At 34.1% G+C, this 19,941-nt stretch overlaps 1 long non-coding RNA gene across 2 annotated transcripts; it reads left to right on the forward strand.

Moving 5' to 3' along the window:
* The first annotated feature begins 10,217 nt into the window (after positions 1–10,217).
* On the forward strand, positions 10,218–13,436 carry LOC120076642. 2 transcript variants are annotated; one of them, XR_005481592.1, is made up of 6 exons: positions 10,218–10,279; positions 11,160–11,230; positions 11,314–12,144; positions 12,495–12,874; positions 12,938–13,101; positions 13,311–13,436. It is a non-coding gene; the product is annotated as an uncharacterized LOC120076642 (long non-coding RNA). The 2 variants fall into 2 exon arrangements; XR_005481593.1 differs by lacking the exon at positions 12,495–12,874.
* Positions 13,437–19,941: the final 6,505 nt, after the last annotated feature.

Genomic DNA, 19,941 nt, shown 5'->3' on the forward strand with positions numbered 1-19,941 from the left:
TTGACTTTTTATTGATTTTTTTTCGTGTGACTAATTTTGACTCACGAGCATGAATTCGCATTCCATTTTCTCGAAATTCAATCAATTTGAAATATAAGGTCGGTTCAAAGTTTTTGACTTTCAAAATCAAAAAGTCAACTCTTTGACTTTTACATCTTTGACCATTTTCCATCTATTTATGAGCTTCCGAATTATGAACGTACATATTTCTTGATATTTAATATATTTAAATATTAAAGTTGTAATCTCTAAACTGAAAAACTCGACCACTATATATCACATATACTTTGTTCTCCTCTTCACTTAATTCGAACAATCGACATTTTCTATATACACGTTCTAAGTTTATTTCCATATGAGCTAGTAGGGGAACCTAATGAACCTACAGATCATGGCTCTACCAATCGAAGATTAACGGTAAAACTCTTTGACCAAATTATCAACATTTGTTAATTATCGGTCATTCCACTAAAGTTCCGTAGTTGTACTCCCTCACTGTAATATTTCTGTCCATTTGATTATAACTGTAATCAGTAAGCTATCCTTCACAGGTTTGTTCATAATCTCGACTTGTGGTCATAAAACCGTTACCCCCAAGACTACATCTTGGTCCTTAAGTTTCCACCGATCCTCTAATGAAAACAATGTTTAGATCCAACATATAAACCGAACCCTCTCGGGCCAAGGAGAGGGCTTGGCGCCCTTTTTCAAGACCTGGATTAGTACTAAAGGGAACAACCTATCTACTATCCCTATAAACGGGTAGAAATGAATTTCCGTCTGCACCCTTATGTTCCCAAGCTATCACTATCTTACCCCTGAAATGGGAGGCTTATTGGGCGCACGATAATGAGCTGCACATACCTATCAGATCTTAAGAGAATTCCGAGTAACAGGAGTTCATAGTTAGTCAGGATAAGATTAAGTTACCTTAGGTCAATCGATTAACGAAATAGTCAGTTTTATACTTAAAACGGTATTCTTAGAACATAAAAAGTGTTCTTATTTTCATGGTTCAGTCTTCATGCAAATCTCTGCATAGATGCCACCACTACATATCTTTATAATGAACGATTCAGGAACACATGTTCTGTTACTAACTCAAAGTGCAGGTCGAATCCACAAGTGTCCCCAGATAAGGCGCCCAACCTTATTCATATACTATAGACCATTTTGGCTATATAATTTGAACTTTAATCACATTTATGTTTACTACATAAAGTTCAAAAACTTACATTAATAGCCTCAAGACCTTAGTTTATTGGATTCAAGATTACAATTTTCAATAACAACTTTATCGAAAAACAAAACAGGAAATATATTTATTAATTTACAAACTACGAGTTTTAGGACATAAAATCCAACAAACTCCCACTTGGACTAAAACTCCTAGTGAAGTATCACAAGGTTGAATTTAAGTGAGAAACATATGAGTACAATAAACATATGAATACAATATACTAGGGCATATACCCAAAAGTTCTCCCACTTGTCTTAGTTTACAAACTTCGTAGACCTAGACTCTATAGGTGACCTTCAAACACTTTAACCATGAGGGCCTTTGTAAAAGGATCAGCAATGTTTTGCTCAGAAGATATCTAGGTCACTACAACATCTCCATGATGTACAATCTCCCGGATCAGATGGTATTTGCGCTCAATATTCTTGCCGCGCTTGTGGCTTCTTGGTTCTCTTGAATTTGCAACTGCACCACTATTACACAATAGAGGGTGATAGGCAGATGCATATTTGGAACGACTTTCAAATCTGTCAAGAATTTCCCCAATCATACTGCTTCCTTTGCTGCTTCATATGCAGCTACGTATTCAGCTTTCATTGTGGAGTCCGCAATACAGTTTTGCTTCACACTTCTCTACACTACTGCTCTTCCATTCAGAATGAACACTGATCCCGATGTAGATTTTCTTGCATCTTTATCGGTTTGAAAATCAGAGTCAGTGTATCCAGTAAGGATTAAATCCTTAGTATCATACACGAGCATGTAGTTCCTCGTTCTCCTAAGATACTTGAGGATATTTTTAACAGCAGTCCAATGATCATATCCAGGATTGGACTGATACCTACAGACTATCCCTACTGCGTAGCATATGTCAGGTCTAGTACATAGCATTGCATACATCAGGCTTCATACTGTGGAAGTATAGGGAATGCGTCTCATATTCTCAACCTCTTGAGGTGTCTTAGAACATTGATCCTTTGACAAATGAATTCCATATCTGTAAGGTAACAGACCTCTTTTGGAATTCTACATCTTATACCTAGACAACATTTTGTCTATATAAGTTGCTTGAGACATGACTAGTGTTCTGTTTTTGTGGTTCCGAATAATCTGAATCCCGAGAACATACTGCGCATTTCCTAAATCTTTCATTTGAAACTGCGTTGTTGGCCATTTCTTGATGTCAGTTAGGTAACGTACTTCATTCCCGATGAGTATATTATCGTCAACATATAAAACTAAGAACGTTATAGTAGAATTGACGATCTTCTTGTAAACACAAGGCTCGTCAACATTCTGTACAAAGTCATAAGATTTTATTGCAGTATCAAATCTTATATTCCAAGATCTAGAAGCTTGTTTCAACCCATAAATGGATTTTTGAAGCTTACAAACCTTTTGTGCTTGACCCTGTATAATAAACCCCTCTGGTTGAGCTATATAGATACTCTCTTCAAGATCGCCATTTAGAAAGGTTGTCTTGACATCCATCTACCAAATTTCATAGTCATAAAAGGTGGCAATGGATAAGAGTATTCTAATCGACTTAAGCATGGCAACGAGAGAGAAAGTTTCTTCATAGTCCACTCCCTCTCTCTGGGTATAACCCTTTGCCACAAGTCGAGTCTTAAAAGTCTGTACTTTACCGGCTTAGTCTCGTTTTCTCTTGTAGATCCACTTACAACTAATTGGTTTTACATCATTTGGTTGATCTACAAGTTTCCAAACAGAATTGAAGTACATAGACTCCATTTCGAGGTTCATGGCTTTGACCCACTGATCACAGTCCACATCTTTCATCGCTTGTTTATAGGTCCATGGATCTTCTATGCCGTCATCAGGTATGACGACTTGTGTTTCTGTTAAACCCAAGTAACGGTCAGGCTGATGAACAACCCTCCCACCACGTTGAGGCATTCTCAACTCTTGAGAAGGATGTGACTGACCAGATGTACTAGTTTTATCTACTACTTTAGTAGATGAACTAGCTCTATCTGTAGCGTTTTTGGAAATTTCATTCAATACTAGTCTACAGCGAGGTTGATGACTTTTTATGTGGTTTTCCTATAAGAATGTGGCATTTGTTGATACAAATACCTTATTCTCTTGAGGATCGTAAAATAGGCCACCTTTTGTTTCTTTTGGATAACCTACAAATAGGCATAGTTTTGAACGACGTTCCAATTTTTTTTAGGATTTTGAACCAACACGTGTGTCGGGCATCCCCAAATCCTAAAGTGATGTAAACTGCCTTTACACCCTTTCCATAGCTCATAAGGTGTTTCTGAAACACTTTTAGAGGAAACGTTATTCAAAATATAGATAGAAGTCTCTAATGCATGTCCCCAAAATGAATCAGGTAACTTAGCAAAGCTCATCATTGAGCGAACCATATCCAACAAGGTTCGACTTCTTCTTTCAGATACACCGTTCTGCTGTGGCATATTAGGTGCAGAGAGTTGTGACTTGATTCCATGTTCTATCATAAGTCCTGGAATCTTAAGTCCATGTACTCCCCACCTTGATCTGATCATAGTGTCTTAATTGTTTTACTTAACTGGTTCTCAACTTCAGCCTTATATTCTTTGAACTTTTCAAAAGAATTAGACTTGTGATGCATTAGATAAATATGACCATACCTTGAACAATCATCCATAAAACTGATGAAATATTCATACCCACCTCGAGTTTTGACATTCATCGGTCCACAGAAGTCCAAATGTACGAGCTCTAAGGGTATTGTGGCTCTGAGACCTTTTCCAGTAAAAGATCTCTTAGTCATTTTTCCCTCAAGACAAGACTCATATGGAGGTAAAGAATTGTCTTCTAACTGATTTAGGAGTCCATTCTTAACCAATCTCTCAATCCTTTTGAGATTTATGTGGCCAAGTCTTAATTGCCATAGATAGGCATTAGAAGAAACTTTTTGTCTTTTATTCTGAGTTTCGATTTTTTTAAACATCTTAGTATTTAAGACAAATTTTGCTTTGGTTGGTCTTAACTTATATAAGTTGTTTTCAAGTATAGTAGAACAAATTCGAATACCTTTTCTGAAAATGAACGCTTCATTAACTTCAAAAGATATTTTATACATTTATTCCAATGTACATGTGATAGATATTAAATTGCATCTCATTTTAGGAGTATACAAAACATCTTTAAGTATGATATATCTATCGTTGAAAAAAAACTTCAAGTCTCCCACTGCTTCGACCGAGACAACCTCCCATGTTCCAACCTTGAGGGTGATCTCGCCTTCTTCAAGCTTTTTCCAGGAACTAGTTTACTGAAAAGAGAAGCAAATATGATTAATGGCTCCTGAATCCAATATCCAGGTCAAGGTATCATACTCCACTAAATATGTTTCAGCAACTAGTAAATCATATTTACCTTGTGCTTCTTTCGAGGCAGGGGCATGAGGACATTCCTCAGTTAAGACAAATCTTAGGTCACTATTACTAGTGTTGAATTTAGATTTGTTTTCCATGTCGAGTAGTTGTCGTCATTAAGTTTTTCAGAAGTTAATAGTTTATCTAAGGAGCTAGTCATGCTGAAAAGAATAACATATCCTTTTTAGTAAAAAAACATTAATCTTTTAAATCCAATCAAGTTTAGCCAAAAAAAATCTAATAATGTACCCTTCATCATTATATTTTGCAACGATATTTCAATGGTTTAGAATAACCTTCACCGAGGGGTGATCGACTATTCCTCCATTGAACCAAGACTATCTTGACTAGATACTATCACCTAAAATAACTCTTATTCCTATAGTAACTCAGTTATCGCTACTTTGGTCAAGAATTTACTAACACTTAGTAATTCTCGTAAGTGTGACCCTCCATTTTTAGACCTCAAAGATCGGAATCATTATGCTCCCGAAGTTGGAAAGACAAGAATGAAAACGGACCTGAGAGACCCTATCAATTTCTAGAGTTCGCGGAGTTCCAAATCCTATAATACAACCCTCCAATTGGTGAGGTCGCTCCAGGGCAGACATGCAGGCACATTATAGGAATCTCACGGTGCAACCTAATGGCTGTCTCTTATACACATCTAGATGTGTATAAGAGACAGGGTCCAGACCATCTGGACCAGCTGGGCAACGCGTGCTGGTGCAGTCAACGGAAACACAAGCGGGTCGGGTCGAACGGAAACGTTCGGGCGGACGGACGCGCGAGCTGCTTCGAAGCGGGTCAGACCAGAGTGGGTAGAGAAACCGGGTCGGAGCGCGAAACGGGTCGGACGAAAACTTTGTCAACAGCTAGCGCGCCTGGGCCTTCTCCGAACTGGATCGGATCTTGGGCTGCGATTGGGTCTGGGAGCTTGTCTCGGGTCTGTGAATCATTTTTCTTCAATTTTGCTGCTGTCCTCTCTCTCGGAATCAAGAAATTACAACCTAATTTCAACTCTAATGACTTTTTACAAATTTACAGACCCTTTTACACACATTAATGCTCATAAACATGTGAGTAATTACAAATTTTCACAAGAAGTTTAAAGAAAAACAATGCCAAAATCATAATAAACCCACTTTAGTCCATATTTCATTCAACCCTTGAATAGAAAGGAAAAAAATACCCACCAAAAGTAATTGAGCGTAACTAAAGCATGCTCTGATACCACATGATGGAATACAAGATATATGCAGCAGAAAAATGACCTAATTACACTCTAATTGCTTATAATTAAAAGGAAATTAGCATGCAATTGAAGGGAAAAAAAACAGCAAATTAAAAAGGGATGGAATACAACTTTTGTAGCTCCCGAAAAATGCTTTTCCTCGCTGAATCTCGACCCGAATTCTTCCGGACCACTACTAGAATTGACCTACTATCCTCTGGACTCAGAACCAGATTGTGGGACCCAGTGGATGAAAAAACCGAGAGAGAGAAAGAGATGGAAAAAGGTTTGGTTTTCCTTTTTTTTTTTTAACTTCACTAAAAAAAAAGATTTTTTTCAGCCCAAATTTTGAAAACTATTTTGGCAAAAAAATGGTAAAAGTATTTAATCCAAAATTGAAAACCCAATTTATAGAAAAAAGTCATGCAATAATTGCATTAAACAAATCCATAAAAACCCAATACATAGAATCCACTATCTTAGTGGGGTTAATGTCTCAACTATAAACCAACACCTAGCCCACTATTTTGTTAGTGGAATTATCCAACAAAAGTTTGGATTTTTCCACTAACTTTAGTCAAAGGGCAAAATAGTCATTTAGTCAAAGTCAAACTTTGACCAAAAAGTCAACATTTTGACTTTTTATGATTTTTTTCGTGTTGACTAATTTTGACCTCCCGAGTATGAATCCACATTCATTTTCTCGAAATTTAAATCACGTTTGAATATAAGGTCAGTCAAAGTTTGACTTTTCAAAGTCAAAAGTCAACTCTTTGACTTTTTACATCTTTGACCATTTCCATTATTTTCGAGCTTCCGAATATGAACGCATTCATATTCTTGATATTTAAATCATATTTAAATATTAAAGCTGTATCTCTAAACTGAAAAATCCAACCACTATATCACATATACTTGTCGGTTTCTCTATCTTCACCTAATTCGAACAATTCAAATTATTCTATCATACTGTTCTAAGTTTATTCCATATGAGCTAGTAAAGAAACCTAATGGACCTACAGATCATGGGTTCAAACAATCTGAGATTAACCGGTAAAACTCTTTGACCTAATTAATCAACATTTGTTAACTAACGGGTCATTCCACTAAAGTCCCGTAGTTGCACTCCCCTCACTGTAGATATATTTCTGTCCATTTGATATAATTGTAATCAGTAAGCTAATCCTTCACAGGTTGTTCGTAATCTCGGCTGGGTCATAAAAACCGTTTTACCCCAAGACTACATCTTGTTCCTTAAGTTCACTGATTCCTCTAATGAAACAATTGGTTTAAGGTCCAACCTATTAAACCGAACCCCTCTCGGTCCAAGGAAGTGGGTGGCGCCCCTGTTTCAAGACCTGGATTCAGTACTAAAGGGAACAAACCTATCTACTATCCCTATAACTGGTAGAAGTGAAATTCCGTCTTGCACCCTAATGTCACAGCTATCCACCTGATCTTACCCCTGAAATGGGAGGCTTATTGGGCTAGCGATAATGAGCTGCTCTCACCTATGCGATCTAAGGATAATTCCGAGTGAACAGGAGTTCATAGTTAGCTCAGAATTAAGATTAAGTTACCTAGGTCATCAATTAACGAAATAGTCAGTTTTATAACATAAACGATATTTATAACATAAAAAGTGACCATTTTCATGGTTCAGTCTTATGCAAACTCATTGCATAGATGCCCCACTCACATATCTCTATAATGAACGATTTAAGATCACATCGTTTGTACTAAACTACAAAGTGGACCAAATTCATAGTGTCCCCAGAACAAGGCGCCTAACCTTATTCATATACTATAGACCATTTTTGCTATGTATTGAACTTATCCACATTTATGTCACTATATTAAAGTTCAAACTACATTAAATAGCCTCAGGACCTTAGTTTATTTGGATTCGAGATTACAATTTCAATAACAACTTTATCGAGAAACAAAATAGAATATGTTTATTAATTTACAAACTACGAGTTTTAGGACATAAAATCCAACAAAGTTGATTCAAGTGTGCTAAAGAAGTTCTAAGGAGATTTTGTTTTGCGTTTTTTACCAAGTTGAGGTAAGTGGTACTATTATCGGTGCCTTTGTGCCAGGCGACCTAGTCTAGAATTATTAAAGTTAACTAATGGACTCTTGAAGCATGATTTTGTCATTATGTTTTACTTGTTGCATGACAGTTATAAGTATTATGAGCATGTTCGAATTTCTTATCAGTACTGATATTATGTATGTGGTGCATGAATAGACCAATAGAGCGGTTTACTGTCTCGCCTTGACACATGTTTTATTTCAGATGACTTACGGGTCTAGTTTCATGTTTGACGGTGTGCCTACGGGCCGCTAGACATGTGTGCGTCGAAAGGTTCACGTTCATGTTATTTTTCCATGTTTGACAGTGTGTCTATGAGCCGCTAGACATGCGTGAGCCGACAAGTTTACGTTCATGTTATTTTCATTTTGACGGCGAGCTTATGGGCCGCTAGACATGCGTGAGCCGACAGGTTTATGTTCATGTTATTTCCATGTTTGACGGTGTGCCTATGGGTTGCTAGACATACGTGAGCCGACAGGTTTACGTTCATGTTATTTTCATGTTTGACGGCAAGCCTACGGGCCGTTAGACATGCGTGAGCCGACAGGTTTACGTTCATGTTATTTCCATGTTTGACGGTGTGCCTACGGGCCGCTAGACATGCGTGAGTAGACGGGTTCACGTTCATGTTATTTTTATATTTGACGGTGTGCTTACGGGCCGTTAGACATGTGTATCAAGGCAAGATAGTACGTCTTTTGGTTTTCCTTTCATCATAAATAATCGATGTAGCTGTATGAACCACAGACTATTTTTTTCTTTGCTCGTGGATGCATAGCCTGATCCCGGTAATGAGATTACTTACTGGGTATTTTATACTCAACTTTTCTTAATTTATGTTTTTCAGGTAATGATAGGAACGAACCGGCGGGTGACGAGAGGGACCTGTGGTCGTGCCATATGGGACATGTAAATCGCTTCCGCTCAGCTTATGTTTTCAAGCTATTTAAAAGTTTTGATTTGAAACTCAATGTTGGTCAAAATTTTATTTGTTTAAGTTATTTTTTTTCTTCATATTTTAGGGATCCCAAACAAAGATTTTACTTATTTGTTATTTATTTTGGAAAACTATGTTTATTATTTTAATGAAATTTATTTTCTTCAATGTCAAAATATTTTGAACGTAAATGTGTAATTATGAGTAACGACCCTTATCAGAGTACTCAAAAGGTTGGGTCGTTACAATAACTTCTATCTTCATAGTCATATAAAATTATATATATATATATAGTTACATCTTGACTTTGGAAGGCTTCTATTTTGTTCTATTATAATTTATGTTATTCTTTTCTCCTCACTTGATAAAATATTTTGTTCTCTCTATATATTTTCATTGATAGTCTATTGTTTCTTGTTTCACATTTTTCAGTAACATTTTCAATATTGTGCATAATTTTGGAATTAAAGAAAAAAATCAAATGTATTGCTTCAAATTTAATCCAAAAACATAAGTAAAATATTTATTATTATTGAGTAAAGAAGTGCATAATAAATATAACATCAAAATTTTGAATGTTTAATTTAAATAACATTCATATAAAACTTTGTAAAATCTGTATTTCAAATTTTAGAGAAGAAAGGGGAAAAAAAGACAATTAGTTTCAAATAAAAAAGAAAAAAGAAAAAAGAAAAAGAAAAAGAAAAAGGCCGAAATGGGCGCATTTAATTAGGAAGGGCTCCATTTTGGGGCTAATGCAATGGAGAAAGATTGGGTCCATTTGTTGTGTCCAATGTAGAAGGCCTCTAAACGCCTACAAGTGGGCCGCTTGGAGCCCACAATTATAATTTCAATACCATGAGTTTACCGATCTATATCACAATTATAATTGNATAATTTCAATACCATGAGTTTACCGATCTATATCACAATTATAATTGGAGATCGATTTCCCATAGAGAAAATTCTCTGTTTTTTTTTTTTTATTTATTTATTTATTTTAAATTTTAAAATCAAATTAATTAAAATTGGATATTTATATTGAATTTGCAAATATTTTATGTTACATGTGAGTATTATTTTATTTTATTTCTTTAAGGAGAGCTTGCATAGATAGTGATTATATAATGAATACTAAAGTTTATATAACAAGATAAAACTAATTGCAAATATAGAATTTTTTTAATACAGATTTAGACCCAGAATTATCAAAAGACAAAAATGGACATGACCCATTTTGAAAAGCTTTCTTTCACGGTCTGGCCCACCATTAGGAAAGACAAATTGATTCATTACATAATCAATAACCCACCTTCCTTGATTTCGCTCCTACAGTGTCGTTCTTCTTCCCCTTCGATTTCGCTCCAAACTTCAGAAGGTACATTTCTTCTTCTTTGTTTCTTCATTTCTTTGTCTCTTCTTCCTCATTTCTTCATCTCTTCATCACTGATAGCAAAGCTTTGAAAACATAGGGCTTTGTTCTTCTTCTATTGACAATAATAATTTAGATTCTTTCTAAAATTATGTTTGCCGATATTTTGTTGATAATTGTTGATATTTTATTGATAATTGTCGATAGCTCAATGATTTCCTTCAAATTAGGGCTACATGCATTCTCCAACTTTGTAGGTATATTCACGGTTTTATAATGGTCACTATGACAATCTTTGCTCATATTTGCTGATATGTTGTTGATATTCCATTCATTTTTATTGTACTATGCTCGATTATATTGTTGCCGATTACTTTTACTAAAATCAGTATGAGTATGTTTGATTTCAGTTTAAAAAAATATTTGTTTGTTGACAACTTGTTGATACTTTGCTGACATGTTGTTGATATTTCATTATTGACAGTAGTCATTTAAGTAGTGACAGTAATGATTTAATTAATGACGGTAGTAGTGTTTGTTGATAATATGTCTAATTTTATTGCTGCCGATTGTAATAAAAATACGTTGATAGTTTGTTGATGGATTTGCTGATATGTTGTTGATAGTTTATTGATAGTTTGTTGACAATCTCTGTTTCCTGTTTTATATGTATTGTGATTATTTGCTGATTCTTTAGGGGTGCTAACATTTTTTATAGTTACTATTAGTGATACTAATTTATTGCTATCACTAATAGTATCTATCACTGATAGTATCACTAAAAATATAACATTAGGAGGATGTAACTAATAGCATCTTTAAGTGATATATCTAATGGGCTACTATCAATGATATGAATATAATGTTTCCATATGTTTGTTTTTAGGATCAATGGAGAAAGGAAAGAGAAAATCATTAGAAGGATCAACATCTGGAAAAAAGCATAAAAAGCTCAAGGTTCACAATCTAATGATATTATATAAATTTATATACATTTGTGGTTGTTTTTTCTTATATTTATGTTGTTGTTATATATACAGGAAAAATGTATTAATTGTTCCAGAAAGTGAATGGACAAACCCATTGAAAGGCAGCTCCTTCATAACTTTAGAAGTCTTATCTAACACAGGAAAATTAGATGAGCCATCACTCCAACAATTTAAGGAAGGTCCTTTTGGGCACTTCTTAGATATGAAAATGAAAAGGGTACCCATCCATCTCATATCACATCTAATTAGAAGGCAATGCATGACTACGAAACAAAATATCTTGGTCTTTAATTTAGAAGGACATATTTCAAAATTCGGCCTCAAGGATTTTTATTTAGTAATAGGTTTAAATTGTGATGATTACCCTGTAGATGGTATGTATAGTGAAAAAGAATCGATGGATAACACAATTAGAAACTTCTTTTTCAAGAAAAATACGAAATTATGAGGAGAAAGCTCCAACCTACTTTTAATTTATTAAGTTATGATGCCAATATACCCATTGATATAAAAGGTCAAACTTGCACACTTGTATTTTGTAGAAAGCTTTCTAATTCCTACACAAGGACATAACAAAGTAAGTTGGAAGTATTTAAAAATGTTGGATGATGAAGAAAAGTTTAAATCTTATCCATGGGTTTCCTTTGAACTAACTATAGAGTTTTTAAAAAAATCTGTCATTAATAAGCCATCTTCCATTTTCCTCCAAGGATTTTCAAGGCTTTGGTATATTGGACTTTTGAAATTATACCAAGATTATCCAACCCCACTATTGGGTTTGCACGAAGAATAAAAAGTGATGGACCTAGACTTACTCAATGGGAATCTCAAGAACCTAATGATTGGCAACACATCAATAGCAATATTTTCAAAGGCATTGGTGTAAGTCTTTTATCACTCTTACTTCCTTTATTTATATATATTATTAGCATGTTATCAAATGATAGAAACTATCACTGAAACATCAGCTTCTATGACATAGAAGATACCACTGATTTTAAGTTATCAGTGATAGCTTCTATCATTCATTTTGAACTATTGTGATATCTTCTATCATTGATAGCATGTTATCATAGATAGAAGCAATTAGTGATAGCTTGAAATCAATGATTATTTCTATAAATATGTTGTATCACTAACATCTTTATTAAACTTTTAGTTTACCGTTGCTTCATTGGTTCCAACTAAACAAGAATTATAATCAAACTATTATGGCTATTTTGCAAAGCTAGAAACAAGGGAGATGGATATTGAAAAGGAAAAAGAAAAAGAAGGAAAACAAATGTCAACTGGGAGAAAAATTGTATCATTACAAGAAGGAATTGAATAATTAAAAAAATGACAAGAAGACATCAAGAAGGACATCCATGAAAAATTGCATCATTACAAGAAGAAATTGAAGAATTAAAAAAAGGAAAAGAAGACATCAAGAAGGACATCCATGAAAAGCACAAGGAGATTCTTGACATAGGAACACATAAAAGAAGCTATCAGTGATAAACTTCCACAAAAAGAAGAAGATGACGAAAAGCAATATCAAGAATCGCTTGAAAAGAACAAAGCACCATCATCTAGTTTAGAGCTTTTAGATGCAAGTTTGGAAGTTTTAGAGGTAAAATTTGTGATTTTTTTTTCTATAAAGAAGTACAATAACATAAATGATATATGCATGCAGGCTGAAGCTGAAACTGCTAAGGACAATGAGGCTCGAAAAAAGGTGTTCAAGAGAATGACTAGCAAAAACAATTGCAAGATGAATAGAAAGATCTCGAAGATCAAGAGGAAGATCAAGAAGAAAAGGAAGAGAATGTAGATAAAGAAGATATGACCAAAAAGAATGTAAGTATTAATTGATTGATGTTATTGAGTATAGGATTAGCCTCCTATCAGTGATATCTGAAATCACTGATAACAAACTATCAATGATAACATAATATCATTGATAATTATTATCAGTGATAGTAAAAATATTGGGAAGCTTTATTTACTTTACTGATACTGATAGCATATTGACAGATGTCATATTATATTTGATTCCATGATTTCAGGTTATATATATAGACCAAAGGCTGCGGTTGAAAATATGAGGAGCTTGTTATTGATAAGAGACCAAAAAGACAAGCAAAACCAACCAAGAAAATTTTGGAGAACGAAAAAAAACCCAAAAAAAAAAACAAAAAAAAAATAAGGAAAACTACGACAGACTCTTTGATTTTAAAAAAAAAAAAAAAAAAAAACAAGACAAAAAGAAGGTCTCTCCAAACGTATCTCCCAAGGTATCTCAAAGCAAAACTACAAGGCATTCTCCAGGGTGGAAGGATGATGCTCCAAGTTTTGATCTCAAAATATCATAACTCTGATTCTTGTTTCTTTGACAATAGATAGACTTGTTTATTGACAATAGATAGACTTTTGTTTGACAATGATGGTTATTGTTGTTGTTTTTTTTTTTTAATTTTTTTTTTTACAATAGATAGACTTCTGTTTGACAGTGATTGTTATGCTTTTGGAAATTAGATTTTAATTTTACATGATCAATGATAGTTAGATTGGAAATTAGATTGAAAATGATTTCATAATCAATATGAATCTTTTAGAAATGTGATTGATATAGTTGCAACTTTCAATTTATTTCAGTATTCTTCAACAGGTTGTTAGGTTGTTCAAAACTTTAAATACAGCTACACAACTTCTATCACTGATAGTATGGTATCAGTAATAGACATGCTATCAGTGATAGAATCTATCATTGATGGATTTTCTGCAAAAATACTTATCTAAGTTACTTTTGTTGAAATAATGTAAATACTAAATAAAATAGTTATAACGTTGCAAGCAAATACAATAGAGGAACACTCAACAAAAGAAGTTTGGTGCTTTTGAATTCATTGTATTAATTACACTTCCTACTCAGTCTTTGCGAGTTGTTCCAATCACGAATGATAGGATTCCAAAGAGGCGAACAAGAATGAATCTTTGACGTAAGAGAACAAGAACGAATCTTTGAGGTAAGAAATCTGGTGAAGTGGAAAGCAAAAAAAAGGAGAACACAAGCTACCAAAAAATTGGGTGTAAAGGAAGGAGAGCATAGAATTAGGTGCCTTATTTTTTTAAAAATCTCTAAATTTGATTCATCTTGGTTACTATATTTTAATTAATTTTCTTCACCAAAAATGAACTTAGCTCTATGATAATAGTCATGACCTACATTCCTAAAAGCTTAGAAAATTTGAGATTAGAATAGTTATGATTGATAGCTTAAAAAAATGGAGATCAGTAATAGATGGTATCACTAATAACAAATTATCAGTGATAGAAACTATCACTGATAGCTTGATATCAATGATAGAAGCTATTACAGATAGCTTTATTATTTCTTTCTTTCCTATGGCTAAAGCAAAATGAAAGCTTCATAAACAAAAGCATCATATTGACTAAAGAATAGATATATCAACAACAAAGTGTGTTTCACTGACAAAACATTAGCAATAAGATCTCTGATATATTTATGGTAAACATCAATAACAAGTTGTCTCACTATCTAATGGATAAATTGATGACGACAAGAAACAACTACAATCTAATGGATAAATTGGTGAAAAACATCAGTTGTCTCAATATCATTGATAAATTGATGACAAACATCAATTACAAAACAAGCTTCTTCATTAAACCCCTGGTAGTAATTTGCATGTCCTACAATTATGGCCACGATGATGATATCAACTGCGCTTCGAGCTCTTTTTCTTTTCACCAATTGATAATATTCTTTGTTTACGTGGTCATCTAGCCGGACGTTTAACTATTGAAGGTAATACATTCACACCAACATCAATAGATCTCCAATCAGAATGACTTCCAATAGGATAAGATGATCCTTTATAGGTTTATAACAGTGTAGTGGAAAAATAATAGTCCGACACAAAAACATATATATCTAAATTTAGCCCACGAATAACAGCACAAGCATGAGCACATGGAATCTCTACCAAATCCTAAACACGACTACTGCACGATTTAGAGACCAAATTTACCAAAAAGTGATGTCTCCATCAATTACTTTAAATTCTTTATTGTTAATAGGATCAACCTGAAAAATAAAATAGTTAATGAAATGTAATCGACAAGGTGAACTAATGAAATGTCAATGAAAACTAAAATATAAATGAAAATATAAGTGATACTATCCCTATCTGATTAAATATTTTCAAGCTATCAGTGAAAACAAAAAATATCAGTGATAACGTGTTATCCTATCACTGATAACATGTTATCAATGACAGAAGTTATCACTGATAATATGTTATTAATGATATCTTCTAATAGTTAAGGTATTTATACCTTGAAGCTTCTTGACTGACTATGTTGCTCTTGCAACTTAGACTCTGCCCAACTAGTCAAAACGGTCTTCATGGATAATGCTGATTGACCTTTTTTATAAAATCAATTTTGAAGTATTTCTCTAATATAATCAAGTAATGATGTAATAGGAAACTCCCTAGGCTCTTGCAAAATATTATTCAAGCACTCTGAAATGTTAGTAGTCATCATATTATACCTTCTTCTCCTAGAATGTGCATGTGCCCAATTCTCAAAACCAACTTTACTGAGGTATTACCGAATAATAGGATATATTGATTCCATCCATTTCATATAAAACTCGAACTTATCAATTATATAAGCTTTTGCACAACTATAGTATACGTCATCAATTAAAGAACCCTTATAAGTCAATTTCATATTTTCAAAAGGTGTCATAGACAAACACAATACTCAACATTTGAAAAAACATTCATAATACCTTTTGGAATGCTAAAATGCCGATAAGAAACAATGACGAATCCTTCTCGTTCACCAAAACTTTTCTTTAGATTCTAAAAAAACCATCTCCAGGATGCATCATTTTCAGAGTCAACAATACTAAAAGTAAGAGGAAAAATCTTATTGTTACTGCCAATTGTTGAAACTGTCAAAAGAGTCCCAACATATTTACATTTCAAGAACATGCCATCAACCGATATATTAGGCCTACAATGCTTCCAACCCTCAATTGATGCTCTAATAGCCATATAACAATACTTAAAATGGAAATTTATGTCAGCATCATAGGCAGTGAATGTACCTAAAATAAGAAAGTAAACAATTAAGCCAAATTACAAAAGGTATATAATTGATTGATGCCTATCAATGATAGCTTCTATCATTGGTTGGAGTCTATCACCAATAGCTTCCATTATTTTCATGTTATCAGTGATGGAAGCTATCATTGATAGACTCCAATCAGTGATAGAAGCTATCATTGATAGATCATATAATAAGTCGGAAACAAGACAATAAATTTGGATTCTTTTCTTCTAACTTCATCAAAAACTTTGGAATCAAAGCATATGATCCACGTGCTTTGCCTTTCAAAGACTTCATTATTTGATCTGTTGCCCTCCATGTTTTATAATAGCTAATAGTTACTCCAAATTCCTTAGGGACTTTATTTACAATATCTCTAGGAGTTGAGGTATGAGAAAAACTAAATCTAAAATCATTTCTCAAACATTCAGCTATTAAGGACGGGGAAGCTTGCCTATGAAAAGTTTGAATACTTTTTATAGAACAATCATGAATATCAATAAACTTCCTAAGCATCCACAAAACACTACGCTTGTAACGAGATGCCCTCACATACCATTGACAACCATCTTGAACACAACAAAACATAATTTCTCTTAAATTTGACGTTACAGTCTTAAATTCAGAATTCTTCTTAACTGCTATTAAGTAAAAACAATTTGATAAAATCTCTTTACTAGCAAACACATCCTTTTCTTTCAAATCACGAGCAATATGTAATCCATAATCACTTGGAAAATCGTCATCATCAATCATAGATTTAGAAGAAGGAACAACAGATAAATAATTCTCAGCTCCAATAGAAACAACATTAAAAGACACTTTCAAACATGAACTACTTATTGGGATTGGTGTCCTAATTCTCCCAGAGTCTCGTTGTTTTGTAAAGATACACATTGTTTAATGAATAAAATAAGTGTTATTTAATTCTGGCATTTACTCATATCCAATAAACAAAGCTCCTTGGTTATCTTATGTGAACTTAAGCATGTATATGTGATATACAAGTGGATCATGCCTTAAGTGGTAACCTAAATAGGTTTGTAGTATAAGGATCAAGGTGGGATACCTGATCCTGGTGACACTATGGATACGACCTTCTTTTAGAGGTTTGCAAGTACTGTAAACTACTACAGATGGTAGATACTGACCATTCATGTAGAGACGTGCGAGCGGGGTGTCCTACACAAAGAGTTTGTATAAAACCTGAACCACGAGATGACTAGACTCTGTATATAATGTTGTTGATACTAGAGACTTATATCTCATCTAAATGACCATAGGTGACACGACCTGAATCCTGAATATTTTGGGAACTCCTACCTTTGAGGGTGGTTCTTTGATTAGTATAGATGAGAGTGGCCAGATTGCAAACTCAACATTCCTACCTCTTTGGGGACTTGTCTGATATGGGAGCTGGGAACTCAATCCACACGATGGAATTCACTCCTTTCCTGAAGCAGGGATAAGTAGAGAGATTGCTCCCTTAAGGGCTGATTTCGTGGTTTGAACATAGCGGCCACAACTTCTCTTTGGAAGAGAAGACTCAGACATTGTAGGATTATCACTTATGTTCATTAGAGGGATCAATGGGAGATAGATGTAACTACAGGGGCATAACGGTTATTGGCCCAGATGTACTTACGAGCGATCTGTGAAGGGTTGTCGCATTGCTGATTGGTAATAACACAAATTAACTCATTCACTTAATTTTTGCTATTTACTCAGGGGACTAAGAACACTTCATGGAGAAAATGGATTATGGATGTATGGAAAGAGACAGAGAGATGACAATGGTGACGATCATAACATTTAATTCTAAATTTAAGTATTTGATACATGTTATGAATGAGAGATTAGAGAAGATGAAATAGAGATTAGAAACAAATATGGAAAGAGTGTCAACATCTTGACACAGATCCTGATCGGAGATTGTGCTTGCCAGCGTGTGGAAGTGGTGGAGAGGAAAGCTTCCCTCTCAGGCTTGCTTTCTCGATAGAATTAACCTTTGCAGCTACAGGAATTGGAAGAATTCTCTGCTCGGAGACTCACCTCTCGACCTTGTCTCATAGTTCACCCGGATTTACTCTGGATAGTCGCTTTAGACCAGCTTCTCTCTCAGAACCAGTATATGCACGTCTCTATGTATACATGGATGTACCAGTATCTGTATCTCTTTCAGCAAATTTGAAGAAGCTATTTATAGGCGAGGCCTTGGCTCTTTGAATTTGTGGTCCCCACTGTATAGTTATGGTAGTTCCTGAAATGACGGAATGGAAAATTTCTTCTGTTACGCAATCAATCTGTCATAAATGCACACCTGAAAGCTGTACACTTGTCAGAATCTTCCGTAAATGCGTTGCTCTTCACATCTTCGATCTATCGTCGCATGCCGTTTTGTTTTGATTATCACATGCGGTTGAAATTGCATTGATCGCTAAAGCTCTTGATCGATTGTCGCATGCGCCATCACTGCGTTAATCATATTTTCGTTCTTGATTGATGGGTGCAATGCGACGTAAATGCGTTGTTTATCTTGTCTTCGAGCTATAAATGCATGCGGTGATTGATTTCTTGCAAATAGAAACTGAAACATTCTATTCTACCATCGCAATGGTGTTAGTGGGTGTATTTACGACATTTTATAATTTTTGCATTTCTTAGCCAATTTTCATACTATCGACGCAACTTTTCTTTCTTTTATCCGTAATATCAAAATAAAACAGTATAAATAACTTGTATTTCTACAAGTTATCAATGGACACATAATATATCTGTGGTAAGGAGAGTTCAGCTATCGGTCTTTAGTGGAGTGCCTGGCAGTTAATGGATAGTGGATCCCATGACTAAAGAGTTTAGTTAGTTATTCACGTATCGTTGGAGCTTCGAGCTACAGGTCCATGAGGTCCCCTTGGTAGCTCAATGGATTCAGTTGAGGATCAGTTCTTGATGTTGATTTGAAATGTTCAAATTAACAAGAGGTATTTTGATTATATATGATATAATCGGTATGATGTATGAGATACATCTAGTGGAGGATTGATGTAAATGAATTAAGTGCCATGGAATAGAAAAAGAACCATGGTTTATATATTTTCATGAGATAAAATATTAAAACTATAGTTATTAATAGTATGATAAGTTGATTATCATTTATATTTATAATAATATTAATTATTGGATAATTAATTCTTTTTCTTTAATAACCAATTGAGTGGGTGGTTATTGGATTTTCATGGTAACCGTGAGATAAAAGGAAAATGGTTTTCCTAATTTTAATAACTGTTAAAAAGTTTTTCATAAAAGTTTTTTGAGATTTCTCTCGGAAAAAAAAAAAGAAATCTCAGGGAGTTGTCAAGTAAATATAGATTTACTAAACGACAGCTTGGGCGAGCTAAACGATCATGTAGTATTTACTAAGTGATAGCTTGCCTGAAGTAAATGATCGTGTAGTGTTTGTAGGTGACTGATAACGGGCAGAAATGCACGTCATTGTAGTGCAAAGTTCTTAAACAATGGTTGCTTGCGCTGATAAAATATGTTAAATTACGTCCA

This window comes from Benincasa hispida, chromosome 4 (assembly GCF_009727055.1).
Source record: "Benincasa hispida cultivar B227 chromosome 4, ASM972705v1, whole genome shotgun sequence".
Classification (NCBI taxonomy): Eukaryota; Viridiplantae; Streptophyta; class Magnoliopsida; order Cucurbitales; family Cucurbitaceae; genus Benincasa; species Benincasa hispida.